The sequence below is a fragment of the Myotis davidii genome, unplaced genomic scaffold (assembly GCF_000327345.1).
Source record: "Myotis davidii unplaced genomic scaffold, ASM32734v1 scaffold189, whole genome shotgun sequence".
Taxonomy (NCBI): domain Eukaryota; kingdom Metazoa; phylum Chordata; class Mammalia; order Chiroptera; family Vespertilionidae; genus Myotis; species Myotis davidii.
The window spans coordinates 5,128,026-5,137,978 of record NW_006383017.1 but is presented as its reverse complement, the minus strand read 5'-3'; the positions used below and the strand labels follow the sequence as shown (position 1 = coordinate 5,137,978).

Here is a 9,953-nt window from a genome sequence, read left to right as displayed (position 1 = left end):
TTTCTACTTCCCCCTCTTCCCACTTTATGTTTATATAAATTTGAATACTCAAAATATTCATATAAATAAAATTAAACAGTATTTGCTTTATTGTGACTGGCTTATTTTGCTTAGCATAAGGTGCTCAGGGTTCCATATTATGGTTCTTCAGTCAGAGCTCCATATTAGGGCCAGGTCTATGTTCTACCTGCCTTTGTTTCCTGCTGGACCCCTGCCCTATCTGCCTGCGTTTCAAGTTAACTTCTCTCACTATTACACAGTTTCAAATTTTGTAGACATAGATGTAGATATTAATATAGATGTATAGATATGTCCTCTATAGAAATGATGAGCTGAGGTTTTTCCCCGGGATCGTGTGTCGCCGCACCGAAGAATGAGCTACGTGGACCAGAAGATTTAAGCAAAAGTGTGGAAAATTTATTACAAGCAGATTCAGACTCTCCACAAGGGGCGGGGGACCCAAGAATGGGCTGCCCACTAAAGCCTTGTAGTCAGGAGTATATATTTGTGAAAGGGCGAGGACTACTCCCTCAACCTTGCCCCAGAGTAAAGGCTACGCCCTCCACCCTGCCCCAGGGTAAGGGCTATGCCCTCCCTCTTACCTTGGCCATGTGCTCAGCAAGGCTTCTGCCCGGAAGCCAAGCCGCTGCTGGCCACGCCTAGGACTTCTTTGAACTGGCCAATGACAATCAAGAGAAGTCGCCATAGATATGACCACATCCTGTGTGACAAGACACCAACTTGTGCCTGGCCAATTGGCAGGGCCCACAGTCCTTTCTCCTCCCCTTGCCCCAACCCCCTATAAAGCCTCTCTCCACACAGAGTTCTCTCTCTCTGCCACTTGCTGCTGTGCCAGTAAGGGGGGGCAGGGGAGCCAAACCTAGGTTTGAAATAAATGACTCTTTGCTTTTGCATCGGACTCGCTGGCTCCTTGGTGGGCCCTTGGGAATCTTGAAATCTGGGCACAACAGGCAGCAATCTCGATGTTCCCCTATGCCGCCATCTTAGTTTCTCGAGACTTCACTTTCTTCCAAACTTTCTTTTATTTCTTAAGTTTTCTTCAATTCTAGGCAAACCATGGAACTTTAATGTGAGAATGGCACCCAAGTGCTTAGAGAGGTATGAAAGGGAAGAGAAAAGTCTAGAGAGGTGGGCCCTACATGGAGTGCAACACAAGCTTTGACTTGATTTTCTCTTCTAAGTTAGAGCTGAGGGAAGGCTACCTCTCTCTCCACTCTCTACATGAACAGACGGAAAACCAAGAGGTTTCCTGAGCTGGTCTATTTATTCAATCGCACTGTTGAGGGTGAGCTCCCCCGCAGGTACTGTGCTTGGCTCTAGAGTCAGCAGTGTGCTCAGCTGAGCTGCCTAACACCTGCTATGCATTTTTCTCTCCACTCTTTGACCCTCACTGCAAACAAAGTCCAGAGAACTAAAATAGTTCACTTTTTTTTCCTCTTTGCTGATCTTAGGGAAAAAAAGAAATGTGTTGCTGGTATTTTAAAGGTGGGAAGATTCACATAAAATTCCATATTCCCATTTTCTCTTGGAATGTCCAAAAATCTGGCAACTACAGCCAGCTCTCCTGCATGGGGACAACTGGCTGATGCTGTATCCTGTGGCCTCTCATCATTGGGCAAGTACTTTCCAAAGCACCCACCTGTCTGCATCACTTCTCCTCCTGCCCGGTCTACCTCCTTGTGACCTTGAGCCTAATGAGAAACCACAAGTCTTACTGTAAAAGCAGGTTTATATGTCAGCGGTAGCATGTTCTACAGAAACCTGAATTAACGGGGTTCCTAGCTCGCTCACACGCCTCCTACCCAAGTTCCACCTTGCTCTCACTCTGGCAGGTTTTCACTCGCAAAGCGACTTTCAGAAGGAACCTCTATTCTCCACACACATTGTCTTCTCAGTGGAGCTACCATGTACCCTCTCCTCAAAGGTCAGATGGAATTTCTGCACCCACTGAGCTCCAGGGATACCAATGACAGTTTGAAAACAACCAGGAAAGAGGGAGATGAAACCACTTTCTAAGGACTCCAAAACCTCTGGCCTAAGCTCATGGATATATTTTAGTCCCTGCCGTCAGTCTCAACACCTTCCCCTACGTGACACTCCTCACCGTCATGACATTTTTAAAGGAGCATCTATGTCTCTGCACACACCCCCTTCCCTCACTCCAAAGGGTTCAATGCCACCGGCCTGCACCCCCTTACTGTTTCAGGTGGCCCAGCTCTCCCATCTCTGGTTCTCTTTCCTAAGCTTCACAGAGGTTAACTGGGCTCTTTTTCCTTTTAACTGTGGAGTGAGCAAGCCATTTCCCCATCAACTGTGACTACAGTACACTATTTCACCATTAGCCTAAGAGAGAACCAAACATATAGTAACATTCCCAGCAGTTCTTCAATTTGTCTGTGGGCCCAAATCCTTGGTCAATTCAGTACATTTTCAGGCTGATTTACAAAAGCACATGACAATAATCATAGTAGTAGCAGCTGATATTTATTAAGCACTTACTATGTGCCCAGTATTAACATATATATCATGTCACTTAGTCCTCCCAAGTCTCTGATACAGAACTGTTACTAAAAACTTTTAACAGAAGGAAAACTGTGGCTTGAGAGATGAGGCCAAAAAGTGGCAGAGTGAGGCAGTCAATACTAGAGCTGAGTTTAAGACCATTCCCTCCATGGCCACCCACCACAGCAATTCCTACCTTTTTGCCTCTGCACCTACTGTTCCCACACCATGAACTCCTTTAGTCCCACCTTGTAAGTAACTCACCTCCAGTCCTGAAAACCTAGCTCACATGAAATCTCTTCAGGTCAATACACCTAGCTCCCTAAATGGACTTCTTAGAGGCGAGTTTGCAACATGTCACTTCATCCCTGCGTCCCCAGGGCCCGACAAGTGTGAATAGAACTGGATTTAATGGAACCACAGACTTGGACAGCTACCCCACCCAGGTTAGCATGTGCCTGGGGTGAGATGTTATTGTCTTACTAAGGACTTGCAATTAGGCCTGAGCAATAAGTAGCTGTTCTGGCACTTACTCTCACTTGTTCCAGCCAAACTCTCCTATAGACCTCAACACTGAGGATGGGGAAGGAGTAGTGGGAGGTAATTTAAAGTGGTGCTCTTGTCCTCTTAAGAGCGGATCAAGTCTGGGGAGCTGACTGAGGGGAGGGAGCCTGGGGGAGCTGAGAAGGCTTCTCCCCCAGTACTGTGCCAAGGGAACATTAACCTCCTGTGACTGGCCTGGGGTTATCGAATTCTAAAATTCATGTAAATATCTTCAGTTGAGTCATTCTTTGCAAGTCTAACATGGTCCTTTAAAAAAAAAAGTCAAATAAATGAACAGCTAGCAAGCATTAAGCTCTGGGGGCATACTTATTAATACCACCAATAATAATTACTTTTCCTGAGTGTTTACTTTGGGCCAGACCCTGCAATAAGAACTTCATATGTACTGTCATGTTTAACCTTCACCACAGCCCTATGAAGAATATTGGTAAGTGAGGAAAAGGAGGCCTATCGTAGTTAAATGGCTTACAGTAAATGAAGTGACTGACTACCCTTCCTTTTTAAGTAATGCCACTTAAAGGCAGGCTATTACAAGTTTCACTTCTCTAAATGATCCGAGAAAAATGCCTCCTGTTCTGTTAAGCCTTTCTGGATATTCTTTGTGACAGAGATGGCCAATGCTCCCCTATACCTACATTCTCTTCTTCCTGCGCACACAGACTAAATTTTTAGTATTCACTGTGGTAAGGCATAGCTATATGACTGAGTCCTAAAATGTGAACAGAAAGGTACGGCACAGTTATATGACTGAGTCCTAAACTGTGCCACTTCTAGGCTTGGCCCATGCAAACCCTATCATCTTTATCCTCAGTCTCTCTGCTGATCAAATATAGAGGGCCTCAAGCACTCAGAGGTGGACAGAGCCACGAAATCTCACCCCTGAATGACTAGAAGCAAGAGCCTCTGTGCCAATCCATGCTGAGCTGTGACTGGTGCGAAATCAACACATACAGTGTTAAGCTACTAAGGTTTGGGGAAGCAGTGGCAGTACTACTGTTGTCCTAATCACCATCAGAATCTTACTATCAACAGCACAGCTATAATTTATTGAAGGTGTATTAAGTAATAGTCTTTACATACATATTTTATTCATTTCTCACTATGAGGTAGGTATTACCTACGTTTCGCAGGTGACAAAATCAAAGGTCAGAGATCACTAATCATTTCTTCTTCTGAACATTTACAGCATTTACAATCTGATTTATTTGATAATTAATTATGAATTGCCTTATTACATGTTGCATTGGTAAGTTAAGCAGTTTTTACTCTTGTAGTTAATTGATTTTTCCTTTACTTGTAAACTTGTTTTTAGGATAGAAAGCTGCTAAGAGAAGGGGTAGGTAGTGCATCTCTATAGTCTATATTATCCACAAATTGCCTCATGAACATACAAATTAATTAACAGATATATAATCTTTAAGCTATATTTTATATATGTTATGTTTTGGGCAATAGACCTCTTAAACAAACCTGACCGTGAAAACTGGCCTATTTGCCAAAGAATTACTTAGTATGCTGCTTATTTCAGACCCATGCCTTAGTGAGTGTCATGAGTGCAATTTTCAGTGTTGTCATTACATGTGACTGTGTGTAAGCACTGCAAACAGTGTCTGACAGGTATCTGGTGATCAATAAATGATCATTCCCCTTTTCCTCCATCCCAATAGCTACTTCAAGTGTAATCATACGCTGCTTGAATAAAACATAGATGTTCAATTGAAACATGTTAAGCCCATATGCAGCGGTTGATTTTAATTACAAAGAATAATTTTCTATCTAGGAGGAAAACTGTGTAAAACGTAGGAGCCAGACCCAGATGAACACCAATTGCCAGTCACACAGTTACAAGATCATCCCATTCATAAAAATCTGTCCTGACAGCCTCAGGAGCATGACTTCTGGGCCAGCGGAGGAGCTGGTGCTCACACCTCACCTTCACTGCCAGAGGTCAGGATGGTGCCATGGAACTCGGTTCCTGGGTCTGGCCATGGGATTCCCTACAGCCCTGATATCATTGTTTGTAGCCAAACACTAACATGCTCTCCGACAGCTCCTGGAGTATTTTTTATATTTTGTAAGAAAACATCACACTGCATCTGAGGAAGATTTGTTCCTTCTCAGGCTGCTTGCTCCCAGCTCTCATCCACCCACAGGGCTCCATTTCCTACTCAAGACATTCAAAGAATCTGATTAACAGGATGCAGACACTGGCTTTCATCTGGTGACATCTCACACTAACCACATAGAACAATCCTGTGACACGATCTTTACATTAACTAATTAATGTAATTATTTCAACTGCTGTTCATTTAAACATGTTCCAGAAAGTCTCTCTTCTTTGAAGAGTTTTTTGCGATGAAATGGAACACAAATATGGGTCAGTTGCTCTATTTGGTATACTCCAAGTATACATTTAATTATCTTACTCAGGTTCAGTAACCAACTGTAACACCTACTTTGTTGACCTTTTTCTGTGGTAATTTTCCCTTTAACTTCATGGTATTGGCCTTAACAGTAGGCAATAAGGTTAATGCTATAATCAGATATGACATCGGCACACATGACTTTAGCAGCTGTTCAAATAAAGCAACACAGAGTATAGAATACTCAAGCTAGGAAAATGCAGGTGTGAAAATTAGTGAATCAAACTCTGGATAACAACTTCTTTTAAAAATGAATATTGTTTTAAAATGTTTAATATGAATAGTCTTTTCAAAATAAAATCCTTTTTAAAATTCTGAGTGAAAAAAGCCAATCTCAAAAGATCATATTTATGTAATATTCCCCAAATGACAAAATTATAGAGCTGGAGAACAGCTTAGTGGTTGCCAGGTTAGGGACTGTGAGAACAATAGGAATGACTGTGACTACGAGGGGAGCAAGGGGGAGATTTTCACAGTGATGGGTCTTGATTGTGGTATGGTCACACGAATCTACACAAATAAAATGACATATAACTACACACATATTTTCTGCCAATGTCAATTTCTCAGTTTTGATATTGTACTAGAGTTAGGTAAAATGAAATCAATGGGAGAAACTTTAAGAGTAACCAGAACCTCTCTGTACTATTTTTGCAACTTCCCATGAATCTACAATTATTTCAAAATAAAAAGTAAAAATTAGCTAAAAGAATATTGGATTATAAACAGTTCACAGGTTAATGTATTCAATCTATAAGGTTAAATACTACCCAAACCTTTGCAAATATATTTTCAAATCCTCATTAAGAGGATATGTTTGTTGATTTTAGAGAGAGAGAGGAAGGGAAAAAGAGAGGGAAAACATGAAGCATCGATTAGTTGCCTCCCATATGTGCCCTAACCGGGGGTTAAACCCTAATTAGGTATGTGCTCTAACCTGGAATCGAACCTGCAACCTTTTGGTGTACAGGATGACATTCCAACCAACTGAGCCAACCAGCCAGGGTTGACTTTCCATCTGTATATAGATCAACTACCAATTATGTTGGTAGAGCAGATTTTACTGTCAGGATGCTTCCTGTTCATGATGATGTCAGCTACGGGACCACTCTAGCAGAGACATCTGGACATCTTACCAAGCACAGGTAGCATACAATGTGTAAAAATAAACACATGTATTTAGAGACTTCTTATATCTTAGAATCGGTAAGACTCAGCCATTAAAAAAATAGAAAACCATGGAACAGCATTCTTTAAACATAACTTAGAGATAAAAAACATATTTTATGATTTCTATATACTAATCAAGAGTCCATTGAGCAGATGAATACATATAATTTGAAAACTATATTATTAGATTTAAGTTATTAGCAAAAAAGACATTTTTAAAAATGTACACATGGCAATCATTTCTGCAACTCAAACATCTCTCTGGATAAATTAATATAAAGTGCTGCATTATGCCAATAATAAATAAAAGACAAAAAGAATTCCAGAGACTGGGAGATACAAATTAAACAAAGCCAGTGTACGTTATTTTCACTAGGGCTTTAGATGAGATCTTTTTTAAAAAATCACTGGTTAATATATAAGTATTCTGGGACTACTTCAAAACCATGACTCCCGAGTCCCTGTATGTGCTCACCCCTCAGCTGCTCCACACTGGCTCAGCATGACTCGGAATCTACAGAGGTTGGCAACACTGCACACTCACCTTCCTGTTCGCTCCTTTCTGCGGTGATGCAATTTGACCTACATTTCCAGGCCCATTGAAACGTCTTAGGAGGGGAAGAGGAGTTTTTCATTTATCCTACCCTTTGATTAACTAGGACAGCAAATGCCACTCACGGGACTGCTGCTGGGCAGAAGCAAAGGGGGAAAGTCATGCCAGTAGGGAATTCCATGGGAGAACATTTAGAAATCCTGCATTCTCTGATTCTGCAAACACGCTGCCATGCTTTACTAGACAACAGCCAGGAAGAGCTGCCCCACTTTCACACCACAATCAGTCCCGAACACCATGTGCTGCTCTAGACTTCAGGCTCCCAGCATGATGAAAATTAAACGTGAACTACAGGCTTGTCTTTTTTTAAAAAAAATAAACTTAATTTTAGGGTGGTTTTATGTCTACAGAGAAGTTGTTAATATTATTGAGTTCCTAATATACCTTACACTTGGCTTCGCCTATCATTAACTTCTTACATTAGTTTGATACATTTGCCACAACTAATGAACCAATATTGATATATTATTATTAACTGAAGTCCATACTTCAAATTGCCTTAATTTTTGCCCAAGGTCCTCTTCCTGTTCCGGGATCCCACACTACATTTAGCTGTCATGTCTCCTTCCTCCTCGCTAGACTGTGACAGGGTTTCAGACTACCTTTTTGACAACAGTTGGTGATTTGGACAACTTTTGAGGAGTACTAGTTAGGTATTTTGTAGAAAGTCTACAACTGCCCAATGCTTTTCTCAGGATTATAATGGGATTATAGGATCTGGGGAAGAAATCAGAGAGGCAGTCATTTTCATTTCTTCGCGACAAGGCCACCTTTACCCATGTCCATGTTAGTGTGATCACCTGGCTAAAGTACTGTTTGTCAGCTTTCTCCACCGTAAAGTTATTATTTTTCCTCTTCTTATACTGTACTCTTTGGAAGGAAGTTTACTATGCACAGCCCGCATCTAAGGAATGAGCAGTTATGTTTCACCTCCTTTTAGGGAATTATCAACATAAATCACTTAGAATTCTTTTATACACAAGGTTATTCTCTTCCATTTGCTTACTTATTCAATCATTTATTTATATCAGTATAGATTCATAGGTATTTCTTTTACATTATTTTATTATATTTACATTACATCTTTTTATACATTCGCATTTATATTAGTATTTATTACATGAAAGTACTTGTATATTTTATCTATATTTATATTGTATACTTTATAATTATCTCTTTAAGTATCTTCATTTTGTGGCTGATAAATCATGAAAATGATACTTAGTAATCAAACTACCATCTAACTGGCCACCTTTCAGGTTTAATATGGCCAATAAATAATGAAGTTCCTCCAGAAGTAATATAATTTATTTTTCTGTTGGTGGGGAAAGGGAGAGGAAATCCAGAATTAAATGCATATATAGCATATATAGCATATATATGCATATATAGACTGCTTCATGGACTGCTTCCCCTCTCCCCCATTACCATTAAATGGTATTTCCTTTATATCAACTTTTATTTACATGAGCTAAAAGGAAAAACATGTATCAGTCAGATCTAGCATTGAAATATAATAGTGCTGACTTACAGCAGCAGCTACAACTTCTTATTTGTGCTTTGTATATTTTCATGTTACAGTTTTTCTTCATGAAGACGAAACTAACCAGTCCAACACAAGGACAGAACCAGAGGCTTCTTGGGCAGTAGAGGAACCTAGTGGGATGCATTCAGATTTCTGTAGGTAACTAAACTGCACAGACTGGAGGTGATCCCCTGCAACACACAGGAAAACTGTTCACCTCAGAGCCTCAGATTCCAACCTTTATTCTGTGTAAACAGGATATGCCAGCGATTTTCAACCGGTATGCCACAAGAATTTTTTAAACAAGCAATACCTGACTACTTTGTCATGGGCACTGACCACTTTTCCCTTAGACTGTCAAATAAAAAAATGACAACAGCCAACACAACAATAGCCATCCAGTGTGAATGAATGAGAAGTACACCAAATTTTTTTGTCAGGTTAGCAAAAAATATATTTTTTGGTATGCTGCAGAATTTTAGTAATTAGTTTATGTGTGCCATGAAATAAAAAGGGTTGAAAATCGCTGGGCTATGCTAATACATAATGCTGCTTTTCTCTGTCATCTTTTTATTTTTCACTCAATCTGATTACTATTTATATTCAATGAACATTTCCTGAGTCTCTAGTATATACTAGGCAGCACACTATGCCTGGTGCTTCCAATTGATCTAATAGATTAGAAAAATTAGAAGCCCTGTTTCCATTTTTCCCTCCTGGCAAAGATGCTGAAGTTGATGGAAAATAAGTCAAGACTTTACAATGCTGAGGACACAAAATGGTTTGGAGGAGCACATGGTTTAAAGTCTACATGGTATGGCTGTCTGGTGACATCTCAGAAAGAAAAGAGGGGAACTTCCCTATCCGTAAGAGATGTAATCAAACCCCGCTTGGGGAGAACACATAGAAAATAGAAAACTTAATCCAGGCACACACAATGGGTCTATAAAATTAGCTCATGTTCACATTTTGCATTTCATCATAAACACATCTAGGAAACACTAGAACTGTCCCACTAAGGTGTTTCATTGACAATTTTTCTATCTTTGTAAAACCCAAAATCATGATCTTTAAAAATATGTCAATTCCTTTGTCCCAGTCAACCTGTCTTCTCTCTCTCTCTCTCTCTCTCTCT

The 9,953-nt window shown here is 40.3% G+C and overlaps 1 long non-coding RNA gene across 1 annotated transcript in view; it reads right to left on the bottom strand.

Annotated features, from left to right (window-relative positions):
- LOC107181714 overlaps nucleotides 1–9,095 on the bottom strand; it is a 17,933-nt gene extending 8,838 nt beyond the window's left edge. Inside the window, exon 1 of the long non-coding RNA XR_001512415.1 lies at nucleotides 8,825–9,095. This is a non-coding gene — a long non-coding RNA (uncharacterized LOC107181714). The remainder of the gene's footprint in view (nucleotides 1–8,824) is intronic.
- Nucleotides 9,096–9,953: the final 858 nt, after the last annotated feature.